The sequence below is a fragment of the Carassius gibelio genome, chromosome A4 (genome assembly GCF_023724105.1).
Source record: "Carassius gibelio isolate Cgi1373 ecotype wild population from Czech Republic chromosome A4, carGib1.2-hapl.c, whole genome shotgun sequence".
In the NCBI taxonomy this organism is placed as follows: Eukaryota; Metazoa; Chordata; class Actinopteri; order Cypriniformes; family Cyprinidae; genus Carassius; species Carassius gibelio.
The window spans coordinates 6,879,254-6,896,298 of NC_068374.1; the positions used below are offsets into that span (position 1 = coordinate 6,879,254).

Consider the following 17,045-nt stretch of genomic DNA (forward strand, 5'->3'; position numbering starts at 1 on the left):
AGCAATTCTAGGATTTCAATATTAAGGGGCTCAGCCTTCAATGAGGGAATGATTAAAGGTGATTAAAAAATGTCTAAGGGTCATATAATGTAATTTAAAATGATCCTTTCTCTTTGGAGTGTTACAAACTGTTTTTGCATAGATAATATCCCTAAAGTTGCAAAGACTAAAGTCTCAAGAAAAGTTAAGACTTGTCCACGCCCTCCTAAAATGCCATGTTTAACCCTCTGGGGTCAAAGGGGTTTTGGGGGCCTGGATAAGTTTTGACATCCTTTGACTTTTGTACTTTTTTCAGTTGCTTATAAACATATACATGGCTAAAGTCTAGTAACACTGTAATCAGTACAAACTGGCCTACAAAAATATGTAAATACCATGTATGTACATGATTGTGTTTTTTAGAAAACGTTCATTGTTTGTTTAGTGAAAAACAAATATTTTGAAGTCACTAAAATAAGGTCATAAAACACCTAGAGGACATTTGTTCACAAGACTGTCAAACATGGACCCCATAGCCTAGAATATTTGTTTCAAAATTATGTGAAAATCATCTTATTTACTTCTTATTTTAGACACTTTTTGTTTCGAAAAGGCATATGTGAGTAGGCGTGATTGACCATGAATATTTGAGTGATTCACACCTGAGAAGACATTTTGTCATCGATGGAGTTTTGGTTCCTTGCCGCCATCGCCTCTGGCTTGCTTAGTTGGGGTCACTTCATCTGCAGCGATATCATTGACTTGATTGAAAATAAATGCACAGAAACTATTTAAACTGAACAGAGATGACATCACTGAATTCAATGATGAACTGCCTTTAACTGTCATTATTGACACACGGTTTTCCTAATGAATGTTGTTCAGTTGCTTTGACGCAATGTATTTTGTTTAAAGCGTTATATAAATAAAGGTGACTTGACTTTACTTGACAAAGGCCTGCATAATGAGCTGCATAATGAGCCTTTCAGCCAGGTGTGTGCCTGAGAGGGAAGAGTTACAATAATGAATGTGATTACATTATATTTACATTTACATTTAGTCATTTACCAGACGCATTTATCCAAAGCGACTTACAAATGAGGACAATAGAAGCAATCAAAAACAACAAAAGAGAAATTATATATATGTGTGTTATAACAAGTCTCAGTTAGCTTAAATGCAGTACACGTAGCAAGGGCTTTTAAATAATAAAATAAATAAAAAGCAAACAGATGGAATAGAAAAAGAATAGAGCAGGCTAGGTTTTTTATAATTGTATAATAAATGAAAAGAAAAATACAATACAAAAATTGAGAAAGATAGTTAGATTTTTTTCTTCTTCTTTATAATAGAATAGAGTAGAACAGTGAGTGCTAAAGTTAGAGGGTCAAATAAAGATGGAAGAGATGGGTTTGAAGATGATTCTTGAAGATGGCTAAGGACTCAGCGGCTTGGATTGACTTGGGCAGGTCATTCCACCAGGAGTGAACATTTCATTTAAAAGTCCATAAGAGTGACTTTGTGCTTCTTTGGGATGGCACAATCAAGCGACGTTCACTTGCAGAACACATGCTTCTAGAGGGCACATGTTACGGATCACTCGGGAAGCTGAGGAGTAACAGATGAAGATGTTTATTAACAAAGACACAAGCAGAGGAGCAGGTAGTGAGGAGTGAATGGGAGTTTGGATCCGTACTGGTAAGGCTGTGACTTCTAGGAGGGAACGGTGAACCACACACACATGCACTTCGGGAACTGGGTCCTTCGGAGAGAATCTTTGGAGAGAGTAGAAGAGGAGTTAGTCCTTATAGTAAGCATACAGGAATGATCTTGTTGCGAACGTGACCGGACGAAGACTGAGTGCGTGTGTGTGGCTTTTATCGTGCAGCGCTGATGAGTGGGTGATGAGGAACAGGTGGTGGTGATCTAATATTCAGGTGAGGGTGTGCGCTGTGATTGTGTGGAGGTGGAACCTGGCATGTTTGTAACAGTACCCCCGTTCCTGAGGGCCGGGGACCCCGACGACGTAGTGGGCGTCCTCTTCCCCTGGGAACTGGTCGATTGGGGTGAATGGAAGGTATCCATTAAGGTGGGATCCAAGATGTCGTTGCGTGGGACCCAGGAACGTTCCTCTGGACCGTATCCCTCCCAGTCCACGAGGTATTCCAGCTGCCCACGACGGCGCCGGGAGTCCAGGATGTCCTTGACTATATAGGCTGCACTGTCATCCAGGAGGAGAAGAGGGGGGGGCTTCCGTCTCGCCAGGTTCTGTGGAGGGAGAAACAGAAGGATTGTGAGGTTTAAGGAGTGACACATGGAATGTGGGGTGAATCCGGTACTCAGGAGGGAGCTGGAGTCTATGTGACCGGACTTATCTGCTGGTGATGGTGAATGGGCCAATGAATCTGGGACTGAGCTTGCAGCAGGGTAGACGCAGGCGGATGTCCCGGGTGGACAGCCAGACCTTCTGACTGGGTTGGTATTGGGGAGCCTTGGACCGGCGAAGGTCGGCTGTCGTCCTGCGTCTGCAAAGTCCCCGCTGTAGCTGGTGATGAGCCGCGTCCCAGACCCTCTCGCTCTCCCAGAACCAGTAGTCGACGGCGGGAACATCCGAGGGTTCTCCTGACCAGGGGAACAGAGGTGGTTGGTAGCCGAGTACGCACTGGAAGGGGGTGAGTCCGGTGGTGGGTTGACGGAGGGAGTATTGTGCGTACTCGGCCCACCCCAGGAATTGGTTCCAGGATCTCCTGGACCTTCCTCTCCGTCTGCCCATTTGACTGGGGGTGATAGCCGGAGGACAGGCTGATGGCCACACCTTGGAGGGAATGTAATGCTTTCCACACCCGGGAGATGAACTGGGGGCCTCGATCCAACACGATATCTTCTGGGATGCCGAAGTACCTGAAGACATGGTTCAACATCAATTCTACCGTTTCCATGGCAGTAGGTAGGCCCTTCAGAGGAAGAAGATGACAGGCTTTAGAAAATCTATCGACTATTACCAATATACATGTGTTATTGTAAGAGGGTGGAAGGTCCGTTATGAAGTCCACCCCTAGGTGTGACCACGGGTGATTAGGAACAGGCAGAGGAAGGAGTTTGCCAGACGGTAGGTGGCGAGGACTCTTGGACATGGCATAGCTGGTACATCCACTCACGTACCTTCTGACATCCGAGGCCATGTTGGGCCACCAGAAGCGTTCCCGTAGCAACGATATGGTTCATTGCCCCCCCGGGTGACCAGTGCCAAGTGATGTATGCGTGGAGTGGATGAGTGAAGTGCGCCATGTCCTGGGGATGTACAGGTGTCCTTGTGGGCAACCTGGCGGGGTGTCAGTAGGAGGTTCGGCAGGAGGAAGAGTCTCAGCTGACCAGGTGATAGGAGCGACTATGACATCGTCCTGGAGGATGGGTTCTGGATGTTCAGATTTTTCCTCAGAATCATAACATCTGGACAGAGCATCGGCCTTCACGTTCTTTACCCCTGGGCGGTAAGAGATGGTAAACTGGAAGCGGGTGAAGAATAGCGCCCAGCGGGCCTGTCTGGGGTTAAGTCTCTTGGCTGCTCTAAGGTATTCCAGGTTCTTGTGGTCAGTGAGAACTTGAAATGGGTGTTTAGCTCCCTCTAGCCAATGTCTCCATTCCTCTAGGGCAAGTTTGATGGCTAGCAATTCCCGATGTCATAGTTTACCTCCGCCGGGTTGAGTTTCCTGGAGAAGAAGGCACATGAATGGAGGCTGCTGGGATTCCCCTGCTGCTGAGAAAGGACCGCTCCCACCCCGGTGGTTAAGGCGTCCACTTCCACCACAAACGGTTGATCGGGGTCCAGATGTACTAGGAGTGGGGCTATCGTAAAGGCTTGCTTGAGGGCTTGGAAGGCTTCAGTGGCGGTTGGAGTCCAGGAGAGAGATTTGGGTTTCTGGCGGAGAAGGTTGGTAAGAGGGCTGGAGATTGAACTGAAACTGTGTATGAATCATCTATAGAAATTGGCAAAGCCAAGGAATCGTTGCAGCTCCTTGATAGTGGTAGGAATAGGCCAGTCCCTGACTGCGCTCATCTTCCCCTCCCCCATCCAGATGCCACTGCGGTTGATGGTGTATCCAAGGAACTGCACTGAGGGCTGATGGAAGGAACACTTTTCGGCTTTGAGATAGAGCTGGTGGCGCTGATGTTCTGCCAGGCTCCAGGAGTAAATCAGGATATCGTCAATGTATACAAGGACGGACTTGTGGAGGAAATCCCGGAGCACCTCATGAATGAAATCCTGGGGCCTGTTCTTTGTACGTCGCTTATTACATCCGAGATCAAATGACACATCCAAGATGATATCATCGTGCTAATCCTGATCCTGCTAATTGGGTTCTTCGAACACACCTGTAGTTTATGATTAGTATCGCTGGATTGAGTTACCTGAGATAATTGCGCGTTCATGTGTTGTCTTAAAAGGGGATATGTATCGATACTCTAAACCATGATCAACAGTGCAGCGATTGGCAGGTGGCAAGACGGCAATGTAATGACATCATATAATTTAAAACGACACCTGACGAAAAACTTGACAAATTTCTGGACTTTTATAAGGAAACAGCCAAGCAAACAAAACTACATAAATGTTATAATAGATACATGAAAGAGATAATAGATACATGTTTTCATTTTATTATAATTTTTTTCATGATTCCCAATTATTTAGATTTGCAATTTATAGTTGTGCAGTCTTTACATTTTTATTTCAATATAGAAATTATCTATTCATTTCATTTTATATTTGGACAGATTTGTTACGTGACAGCATAAATTAAAGTTTCTTAAGGGTCAATATCATGTTATCTGCATCTCCTGCGCTCCATCAAGCCACTCTTATAATAGCAGTCATCACTCAAAATAATGCACGACTCTATTATCTGTATAGCATGTGTGTACGGCTCTAATACAAATATTAAGTAATAATTTTATGACAAATAAATATTTCAGTGAGTAAAACTAGCTGTCAAGTAGGCTGTTATGGACTACACAGCATTTTTAATGATTATTGTTTTAAATTATTGTCCCTAGATCAGTATGATATACTCTTGTAATAAAGTAGCGATGGTAGCAGACATATTTTGAGTATCAGTTCTGGTTGAAAAGAAGTGATCTAATCCTGTTTACATGAAATAAGCCTGCTCATTAGCAGGTTTAAGCTAACGGACTTGTTGCTATGACAGCAGCTCCGGGATGAGCTTCGAAGAACCAAACGATCCAAGATCACGCCAAATCATCAACAATCAAATCCAGCTAACTGAGTTAGCGACGTACGAAGAACAGGCCCCTGGAATACGGAGGGGGCGTTAACAAGCCCATACGGGATGACACAGTACTCATAGTGGCCAGTAGGGGTGATGAAGGCGGTCTTCCACTCGTCCTCTTCACATATCTGGATGAGGTTATACGCGCTGCGGAGGTCCAATCTTGGTGAACACAGTGGCACCACAGAGATGTTCCAGGGCCGCAGGGACGAGGGGAAGTGGGTACCGGAATTTAAGAGTGATTTTGTTTAGTGCTCTGTAATGTAAGGGAAACAGGTCAATTTAGCTCAAAGGGAATCATTTAAGATTTTAAAGGGAATTTGAACAGAATCACTGTTTCACGGCTGGTCACGGAGACGCCCTGCGCTTCAGTGAACGAGCCGTTTAACATCAAATTTGCGCTGGATACTAATATCCAAACTATAGTGAAACACTATCAATTAGCACAGTAACAAGATCGGCAGTTTAAGACATTACCTTGTAAGCACAAAACACAAGATACTTCTCTTTTCAATATGAATAAGGCTTTATTAGATAAATCTAAGACATATAAACTAATCTAACACATAAACGCACGCACTCACACATTCACACAAGTTGCAGGAAGATATAAAGTTAGGGAAAGATGAGTTTAAGAGAATGGAAATATGGAATCCCAAGTTTACAGTAATACGTTAAATTGCATAGACATGTACAACCATCAATCACTTAATTAACGCTCGCATTGAGTTCCTCAATGGGGTTAAAATTATATTAGATACCAGCACAAATGTCAGAGTCTGGAGGTAAAGTTACTTGCGTCTCCTGTGAAGAAGGAGTCTCGGTGAAAGGGCTATCCCGAGGTCGTTGATTGGCTGGAAGTTCAGTCGCTGAAGTGATGTCTTGGAAAGCCCGTGGTTGTTGGGCGTTGGCTGAAAGTGCAGATTCGTGTGCGCTGGTTGAAGTTGAAACGCGCAGACGAGGTCGACGTTACAAAACTTAACTCAGAACACGAAACTCTCAAACGGAAAAGAAAAGAAATAAAGTTTGACGAGACAAGGTTGTGTTCCTTCTCATCATGGCTAAGTACCGCGCTCAAAGAACAGTGATGACAAACAGCATGGGTAGAAGCTACAAGCTAGCAGAAGCATAGCTAGAGACTAGAAACAGACATGGCTAATAGCAGCAGCATAGCTGGAGACTAAAAACAGACTAAAAGCAAAGATTTTACGATGTCCTAGGTATTTAAACTTGCCTGTTGGCCACACCTCAAATGTTGTCTTGACCAATCAGATATTGTCTTGGCTCGGGGGGTATCATAAATCATATGCTTATCTTACCAAGCATGTGGTCCGAATTTTCCTGCTCTGGCAGGGTCTAATTTTGGACATGATTCCAATAACACGAATACGATACATGGGACAAATAAATTATTGTCAGGGCTAATTCAAGCAAGAAGATTCGATCACACACATACCAAACACAATTAAAAATCATTAAGTTATGCCATAGTTATTTAAAAAAAACATACACAATAAGGGATTATAACATGATAGTCAAATGTGTGGGTTACACATAAATGAATATGGAGTGATGCGATGGACTGATTCATTTATGAGTCTTTTTGAGTTCATTCTGGTCCATATATATGTACAAAAGCAGTCCATTCTCATGACAAAAGACTTTTCTGTGAAGACAGAGGTTTAAAGCCCTTCCCCCCCTTAGGAATTTCAGTCTGGTTCTGCTGAGTGGGGGAAGTCAATGGAAGTCTTTAACTTGATCTCCTGGGTTTACATGTGATGTCCAGCGTTGCATTTCCATTACGAACAACACATTTGGCACCAAATTTCTCTTCTTTGAATTGTAAATAATTGTTCTAGTGGTGTTAGTGTTGAAAGCTGTTGTGTGAACAAGTTGGTTGGTCATCTTGCTTGGTTCTTGTGGCACTAGAACTGATTTATGACTTCCTGAGGAATTCAGCTCGTGTTACAATGCTTACAGCATTGATAGACTCTTTAATTTGTCTGGTTCGACTCATTTCTGTTACAGTAATCAATGCATGGTCTCAAACCTCCATCCTTTTTAGCCACGAAGAAGCTGGAAGCAGCAGGGGAGGTATATGGACGTATGTACCCTTGTGCCAGCGCCTCCTTGATGTAGTCCTCCATGGCCTTCTCCTCGGGAACGGATAGGGGGTATATCCGTCCCTTTGGCACTGGTTAACCCGGCAGCAGATCAATAGCACAGTCCCACAGCCGGTGTGGAGGCAGCTTGGAGGCCCGCTTAGGGCAGAAGACGTTGCTGAAGGGGGCGTAGCACTGAGGAATGGTGATGGATTGGTTCTCGACAGGGCTCTCGATAGAGGTGGAGTAGACTGGTAGTGGTTCAGGGGGATGTTCAACTGGAATAGGACAACCGGAGATGCATGATTGAAAACAGGTTTCGCCCCACTTCAGGATCTCTCCCGTCTTCCAGGAGATAACGGGGTTGTGCTGCTCCAACCATGGGCGCCCTAGGATGACATCAGCGGTGGATTACTACAGAACCAGCAGATAGATTTCCTCATGGTGCAGAAGTCCAGTTTGGAGGGAGATGGGACCCACGCAGTGACATATGTATTTCTTGCTCAACGGCCTGCCGGTGATTGTGTGGACCTGGTAAGCGGCTGGCGTTGCAGTAGTAGGGAGCTTGAGCTGACGGCAGAGGGCGCCGGAGATGAAGTTGCCGGCTGACCCAGAATCGAGGAGGGCGGACACTGGAAGAGATACATCAGTGGCAGTAAGTGTCACAACAGTGGTGAGTGGTTTCATTTGGAATCTTGAAGGGAGAATGGCCCACACCATGGGACGAGGAGGACGGACGGGGCACACAGCTATGGTATGCACCGGAGCTGCACAGTAAAGGCACAGATTCTGGGCCAGCCATCTTTGACGCTCCGCCTTTGTGAGGCGGTAGGAGTCACTCATCATAGGTTCGCTGGCTGGTTCTGGGGAGCTGAAATACTCTGGTCGGCAGAGTGGAGGAATGCGCCTGGCCCTGTTGTTCTTCTAAGCACGACTGCATACGAGTGGCGAAGCAGATGGACAGCTGGATGAATCGCTCGAGGCCGATGGTATTCTCATATGCAGCGAGTTTGCAACCGCACTCAGGGTTCCAGTCCTCGACGGTAGGTCGTTAGCAAAGCCTGTTCGTTCCATCCACTGGAGGCTGCCAGAGTTCTGAACTGCAAGGCATATTCATTGACAGACATTTTCCCTTGTTTTAAATTGTACCGCTTCTTACCAGTCGAAGAATCCCAGGCAGGTTTGCCGAAGACTTCACGGAAATGGTCGATGAAGCTAGAATAAGACTGGATAACTGGGTTATTTTGAGTCCAGAGTGAATCTGCCCACAGTGGTGTTTTGCCTTGCAATTGGGAAATGATAAAGGCTTCCTTAGAGCAGTCCGTTGGATACAAGTGCGGTTGCATCTCCAGGACCAGTGAACACTGAAGAAGGAATCCTCTGCATTCCTCCGCCGAGCCAGAGTAGGCCGCCGACGGCGGAAGTGCTCGCTGGTGGTTTAGATGCTGGGGCTGACATAAGTGTTCGACAGAGTGCATCAACCAGGTCTTGAAAGGGGTCCATGAGGCTCATGCTTGTGCCTGTCGGTGCTGGTCCGGTCATCTGTTATGGATTACTCGGAAAGCTGAGGAGTGACAGATGAAGATGTTTATTAACATAGACACAAGCAGAGGAGCAGTTAGTGAGGAGTGAATGGGAGTTTGGATCCGTGCTGGTAAGGCTGTGACTTCTTGGAGGGAACGGTGAACCACACACACACACACACTTCGGGGAACTGGGTCCTTCGGAGAGAATCTTTGGAGAGAGTAGAAGAGGAGTTAGTCCTTATAGTAAGCATACAGGAATGATCTTGTCGCAAATGTGACCGGACGAAGACTGAGTGCGTGTGTGTGGGTTTTATGGTGCAGCGCTGATGAGTGGGTGATGAGGAACAGGTGGTGGTGATCTAATATTCAGGTGAGGGTGTGCGCTGTGATTGTGTGGAGGTGGAACCTGGTGTGTTTGTAACAGCACATAAGTCAGAAGGAATAAATTCAGGTAAAAGGGTGCAGAGTCAATGGTGGTTTTGTAGGCAAAGATCAATGCTGTGAATTTTATGCAATATATTATGTATTTTTCATAGGACAAAATACATTTATATATTTTTATGTTTGTAGTTTATTTAGAATATTTTTAAATATCCCACAAAATAACTTGAGATTCACTTGCGAATGCAGTTAAACCATTTATTAGGAACAATCAAAGCTGACTTTCAAAGCTGAATTTCTAGCATCATTACTCCAGTCACACAATCTTTCAGAGATCATTCTAATATTCTGACTTGCTACTCAAAAATACATTTATTATTATTATTGTTTTTTTTATTAATTAAAAGAACAGCATCGTTTGTAACATGATTATTGTATTTATATTCACTTGTGTGCTAAATAAAAAATTAAGTAATTTCTAAATATACTGACTCCCAGCTTTTGAATGTTATAGTGTGTATTGTTACACTTGGAGTAAGACTGGAGTAATGATGCTGAAAATTTAGCTGTGACCACAGGAACCACAGGACCAAATTTAATCTTAAAATATATTCAAATAGAAAGCAGTTATTTAACCTGATAAATGTCTATATATCGTTGGAAAGGTCTAAGACTCCTAAATAGATATTTGACCACGTTTTGTTGTTAAGAAATTATGAAGGAACAGTAAAAGATTAATTTATAAAAAGAGTGCACCTCAAAACATATACATCATAACTGGAGTTCTGACCTTTGTTACAAAAAATCTATTCCGCTTCCTTTTTCCCTATCACATATTTTAGTAATCATCATAAATTATATATTATTTGAAAGCTTATATACTCCAAATTCATCTTATGAAAACCATTTTGAAATCGAACACTGCGTTACCATGGAAATCGTACTTTAGAATCTTTTAGCGTGGTCCTCCCCCTTAGTGGGAGGGGTCATATTCCAAATATATTATGGTCTTTTAGAATCAAAACTTTTCATAATCTTGACAAAATACATATCGTTGGAAAGGTCTGAGTCTCAAGATTCCATATTTGGTGGTTATTTTGTCATAGACATAATATTGAGAGAGAAATTGATACATTTGTGACAAACAAATGCATCCAAAAAATTCAATGGAGTTTCAATGGCCCCCGGTGGCTTTTTGTGGTATAACGCCTAAACAAAATTGCATATGAACCTACATTTTTTTCATATCAACTTCAAATTTGGAACACAACTTATTTAGACATATGGCTTTAATTTTATAGCAATTTTGGATTAAAACATATTTTATTAAATATTTATTTTATATAAAATATAATAAAAATAAAATAATAAACGTATTTACAGTAAATTTAAACTTCTATAACTTTTTTATGCTTTCATTTTTTAAAATGATTTCACTTCTGCAATAATCTGCAGATTGTCTTCTTTAAAAAGAGACCAACCTTTCGTCTGTATTCAAAAGCGTTTATGATTTATAACAATTTAAGTGTGAATAGTGTACTTCCACGTCTATGTTCAAAAATGGGGGTGACAGTTAAAAGGTTAAACTGTTTATTTTAGTCATTAAACATACCACTAAAAATGTTTTTCAATTATAAAACAATAGACAGAAACTTAGACATCTTATAAGGGATTTATTTGAGCACTAAAAAGATACAATAAGAATAATTTTAATAAGATAAATGAATAAGAAAAATAACACATTTTTAACTTTGTATGCCTTTGTACAAACCCGATTCCAAAAAAGTTGGGACACTGAACAAATTGTGAATAAAAACAGAATGCAATGATGTGGAAGTTTCAAATTTCAATATTTTATTCAGAATACAGCATAGATGACATATGAAGTTTTTTTTAACTGAGAAAATATATAATTGTTAGGGGAAAATACATTGATTTTAAATTTCATAGCATCAACACATCTAAAAAAAAAAGTTGGGACAAGGCCATGTTTACCACTGTGTGGCATCCCCTCTTATTTTTATAACAGTCTTCAAATTGAGGAGACAAGTTGCTCAAGTTTTAGGAATAGGAATCTTGTCCCATTCTTGTCTAACAGAGGCTTCTATAGCTGCTCAACTGTCTTGTCGCATCTTCCTCTTTATGATGCGCCAAATGTTTTCTATGGGTGAAAGATCAGGACTGCATGTTGGCCATTTCAGTACACGGACCCTTCTTCTACTCAGCCATGATGTTATAATGGATGCAGTATGTGGTCTGGCATTGTCATGTTGGAAAATGCAAGGTCTTCCCTGAAAGAGACAATGTCTGGATAGGAGCATATGTTGTTCTAGAACTTGGATATACCTTTCAGCATTGATGGTGCCTTTCCAGATGTGTAAGCTGCCCATGCCACACACACTCATGCAACCCCATACCATCAGAGATGCAGGCTTCTGAACTGAGTGCTAATAACAACTTGGGCTGTCGCAGATTTTGATTCGTCTGACCACAGAACAGTTTTCCACTTTGCCCCAGTCCATTTTAAATGAGCCTTGGCCCAGAGAAAACACCTGCGCTTGTGGATCATGTTTAGATATGGCTTCTTTTATGACCTATAGAGTTTTAGCTGGCAACGGTGAATGGCACAATGGATTGTGTTCACCGACAATGTTTTCTGGAAGTATTGCTGAGCCCATGTTGTGATTTCCATTACAGTAGCATTCCTGTATGTGATGCAGTGCCGTCTAAGGGCCCAAAGATCACGCTTTTTTTTTTTCTCTGAGAAACTCCTTTCTGATATTGTTCCAATATTTTTCACAGCAGCATTGGGGGAATTGGTGATCCTCTGCCCAATTCGACTTTTGAGAAACACTGCCACACTGAGAGGCTCTTTTTATACCCAATCATGTTGCCAATTGACGTAAAAAGTTGCAAATTGGTCCTCCAGCTGTTCCTTATATGTACATTTAACTTTTCCGGCCTCTTATTGCTACCTGTCCCAACTTTTTAGGAATGTGTAGCTCTCATGAAATCCAAAATGAGCCAATGCTTGGCATGACATTTCGAGAGAGCCAGTCATGATTTGAGAGAGCCAGAATTCAAATAAACAATCTTCCAACTATCTTTATTAAAAAACTATTTTGTGGAACATCTCATTCTGTTTGTGACACTGTACGCTACAAAATCATTGTGTTTTTTTACTACCAAGATGCAGTTTCTGAGCGTGAGTTATTCCATACTGGACACAAACAATTCCGTCCCTGAAGAACTGAAATGTAAACAAAAGAATTTTCATCCATATTACAACGTTATTGCTTCGTTGGACTAAATGTGCTCTATAAGTTGTTGTTCCATGGACCCTTACCTTCCTAACTAAACCGGGATTAACAGCTGTGTATGTGTTTATGACTCGTTATAACGACGAATCTGGTTATGTACTGCGTTTTAATTCTTCATATTTTGATGTGTTCTGCTTACACTAATTTAACAAATACTTTCATTATAATCTTTCCATTGAAAAACAGCAATCTGTCATCGATGCTGGAGGCTTAGATCTTTATAATGATAAATAATTTGTCAAGATTACATTTATCCTTGTTTCATTTAACCTATTCGTAAATATTGACACGTGCAAACAAGGGGAATTCAGGACACCCACGTTTGAGTGCATTTTAACAGGTTAATCATGAAGAGAACCATTTTCGTCAGACACAACATCATCCACTGCATTAGCATCATTTCTACACAACTCTCCCTGACTTATTCCTAAACAACTTCTCACTTATTTGAACTGGGCATTTACCACAGTATTATCTTCCTGTTCATTAGTGATATTCTCTGCATCACTTAAAAAATGTTCAATTTCGTTGATGTTCATTCACATTAGTAACTGTTAGGGGAAGTCGTGGCCTAATGGTTAGAGGGTTGGACTCCCAATCGAAGGGTTGTGAGTTCTATTCTCGGGCCGGACGGAATTGTAGGTGGGGGGAGTGCATGAACAGCTCGCTCTCCACCTTCAATACCACGACTTAGGTGCCCTTGAGCAAGGCATCGAATCCCCAACTGCTCCCCGGGCGCCGCAGCATAAATGGCTCGGATGGGTTAAATGCAGAGCACAAATTCTGCGTATGGGTCACCATACTTGGCTGAATGTCACTTCACTTCACTTCATTAGCAACTACATAGTTATGTGTTTCCAGAGTGGAAGGCACAGCACCAGTATCACTTACCTTGGATAGACCTGTCCTTTCCTCTTGAGCAGAGTGCTCCACCACATCTCCTTCTCCCGAGACACTAGGCCTGTTTTTGGTTGCACGCTCCCTATGTGGGCATGCAAACTTTTCTGGCCTAAATCACTGTATTCGAAGCACCATAAATTGCTAGTTGTTGCATAAACTACGGAAGTTCTCCCTTCATATCGCAATCAAAGTGAAACATCCAGCATATTCTCAGGGAGTCCAAAAACATAAACACCTGTCTCCTGAAAGACTTAGAATGTTTCAAAGATGGGTGTTTACAGCCTAACAAAATAATTTTGAAACCCAATATTACTAATTCCTGTTCCAACACATTATTTGGAATAAAATGTGGAACATTTAAAACAGTTATTTTTGCTGTAGAAACATGTAACATGGTATAACAAGACCATTCTCAGTTAAACGAATAACAAGATTTTTGTCTTTCAAGAACAATACTACAAAGTTATTCATATGAGAAGCAGATACAGTATTCTCATGTTCTGCGACCCTGGCAGTTAAAATTAGCATCACAATCTCAATCATTATGAGATGCCATCTTCTTGCCCAATATCTACAACAACACTGTAAAAAATAAACTGTTGAGAATACTACAACTTTATGCAGTAAGACTTAGAGTTTTCTCAACAATAGATTTTTAAGAGAATAGTTTTGCTCAATAAAGATACTTTGTTGAGCCAATGTGAATTTGTTAGTTAATGCAATGCTGATTTTTTTATTTTACTAATAAAAAAATGTTTGTCACAGCAGCTGAAACAACAATTACTGTCGTTGAGGTAATTTATTTTTTGTTTTTTTGGAGCAAAAAATAATGTTTAAAAAGTCACCTTATCAAATGTATGTTTATTTTAATGTCAAATGTAAAAAACAAAGTTAGTCTAATACGTTGACAACATAGTCTTGTAAGATGTCGTACAAACAATGACAAAGATATCCAGGAAATAGACATAAGTGATTGTACTCTAGGCCTCAAAACCAAACACACTTACTTCAAGAATGGTGACAACCAGCAAATGTTAAAAAGGTGAGCTCTCTACATCACAGTACAACAAATAGCTAACAATAATGATAAAACAATAACAAAAGAGTTTAAATGAAGTCAGCAAACAGCAAAACAATAATACTATAACAGTAACTGCATAATTTATTCATGCTGCAATGCATGCTGAGAACTCGCAAAGCTTTAACATTTCAACTATATGAAATTCTTTGTTCAGACAACTGTGTTTGATTAGATGGGGCAGCATTAGGGGTAATTTTGTTAATCTAACAAGGATTTTTATTAGTGGTGGGCCGTTATCGGCGTTAACGCAGACTCTTATCGGGCGATACATAAAATATCGCCGTTAATCTATTCTAAAAAAGTTGGGTTGAGAGCTGGGTCTATACTAAGCCAGCTAAGATGACTTTCACCTTGATATTTTATATGACCGACTGGCTGAGGTCAGCCTAAAAAGATGTTCAGGACAGTTGACCGGCCACTGCTGCGCATCGTCACGAAAGCTTATCTTTTCCACGTTTTTAAATCTTACCGCTTGTCGATTTAAACATTAAAGCATTCAAACACAAGATGCGGAAAAAAGCTGAACAGAGTAGCTGGTTGTGTTCGGTGCACACGAGAGAGAGAGCCACGTATCACGGACAGCGACACTGAACCGAGCTCTCTTCTGCGAAGTTCTCCTCGAAGTCCCTCATGCACCTGAACGAACAAATACAAATAGCAGTTTGAACAAACAAAAAGATGTGAAAGAGCCCAATTCAGTACTCACGGTGTTCTGGTGTTCAGGGATCAAGCAGAGAAAGGCGTCTCAAAACACTTGAACATCGAATTTGCTTATTTTTGCTCTTGTGGCGACAAATACATACAAAATATGTCAAAATATCCACCTTGGAAATTATGCTCGAAAAAACTTTAAGTTATTTCTTAAGTGAAAGTAAACAGTTGAGGAAAAAAATTGGATGTGTATTATATTGGATGCGTTCATCATCTTTTAAAGTGACCGCGCCTAATTTAGCTACTGGCTGCTGTAATGTTAATTCAAGAAAATGAATTACTGAATTACTTTGTAGTTTTAAAAGTCAAACCAAAAATTATTCAGACACCAGATATAATTTTTGATATATATAGCAAAACTGTAATAATGTGAGAAATGTTGAAGGTGTCTGAATAAATGTAGGTTTGATTGTATATTTCATTTTTACATTGAAGACTATCCAGTGCTATTTTACATTTAATTATTTGGTTTCTGTACCTTGACACCTACAAACTTGAAAAAAAATTAAACATTGGTGTGAAACAGCCGTAAGGTTGTTTGCACCTTGTGAAATGTGGAATTAGTTTACAGCTTTTTCAAGCACTTTGTGATGCATTTTGGAAACAGGAGATGAGCCCCTTTTCTAATGCACCACCTAGCTTGATAAACCCCTTCTCAAAGACTTACTGTTTGTCAGTTTTATTTGGATAACACACATATTCTGAATGCCTTCGGCAGAATTCAAATTAGCCATTTTAATCTAGATTAATCTAGATTAATTTCAAGATCACAGTGAGATTAATCTAGATTAAAAAAAATGTGTCTATGCCCACCACTAAATTTTATGTAGTTTCAAGAAAATAGCTTTTTTTTGTATTTGAGACTCAATAGGTTTCGTAAACTGGAAAATGAGCAGTTTCATTTTATACAGTGAATGATCAGACTAAAACTAAATCAAATGTAGAAAAAAAGCTAGAAAAGCTAGAAAAATGAGAAAATAATAAAAATTTGCAATTAAAGTCTAGATAAACTCACAGCTTTGATCTCACCCGACACCACTCTCCTCAGCCCGCTCCCAGTATGCAACATAGGGAGAGAGAGATAGAGATAAAGAGAGAGACTTTTTAACAACAGCCAAACAGTTAACTTTACTTAAAAAAATAATTAAGTAGATGATAGATTGCCCTCTTTTTTTATTTATATTAAGGTCCATAAATATAAAATTCAGGCATAAAAACTTCTCCTAATATCTGGCAACACCCACTAAGAAGAGCAAAAAGATGCATTAATCTACTACATTTAACAAATAAATAAAAAAGAGTTTCCTGTTGCTCACAGAAAATAAATGTCATCCCTACTAGTGGATCAAAATGTGCTCTGTATCTGTTTGTAGCTATGATACCCAGAGGTGTAAAAAGCACTCACATATTTTACTCAAGTAAAAGAACAAATACTTAGTGAAAATTTGACTCAATTAAAAGTACAAGTATCTGGCCATAAACATACATGAGTAAATGTAAAAAAGTAAAACTTTAAATTGTACTCAAGTATTACAAAAGTATAAGTACTTTTTTTCTAACAGATAAACAGAAGTTTTTTTTAAAGGGAAAAAAAATAAACAAAATGCACAGGTCAAACACATACTTAGTGCAGCAACATTTAAAATGCAGCACAATGGAACACACACACACTTACACACAAATACAGGGAAAGAGATTAAAAGGAAAATCTATCCTTTCCACCCTCATGCCATTCCAATAAATACATTTATTTTAAT

The 17,045-nt window shown here is 40.6% G+C and overlaps 1 protein-coding gene across 2 annotated transcripts in view; it reads left to right on the forward strand.

Moving 5' to 3' along the window:
* LOC127966922 (NACHT, LRR and PYD domains-containing protein 3) overlaps positions 1-17,045 on the forward strand; it is a 177,773-nt gene that overhangs the window by 140,975 nt on the left and 19,753 nt on the right. The gene's annotated exons all lie outside the window — the stretch shown is intronic.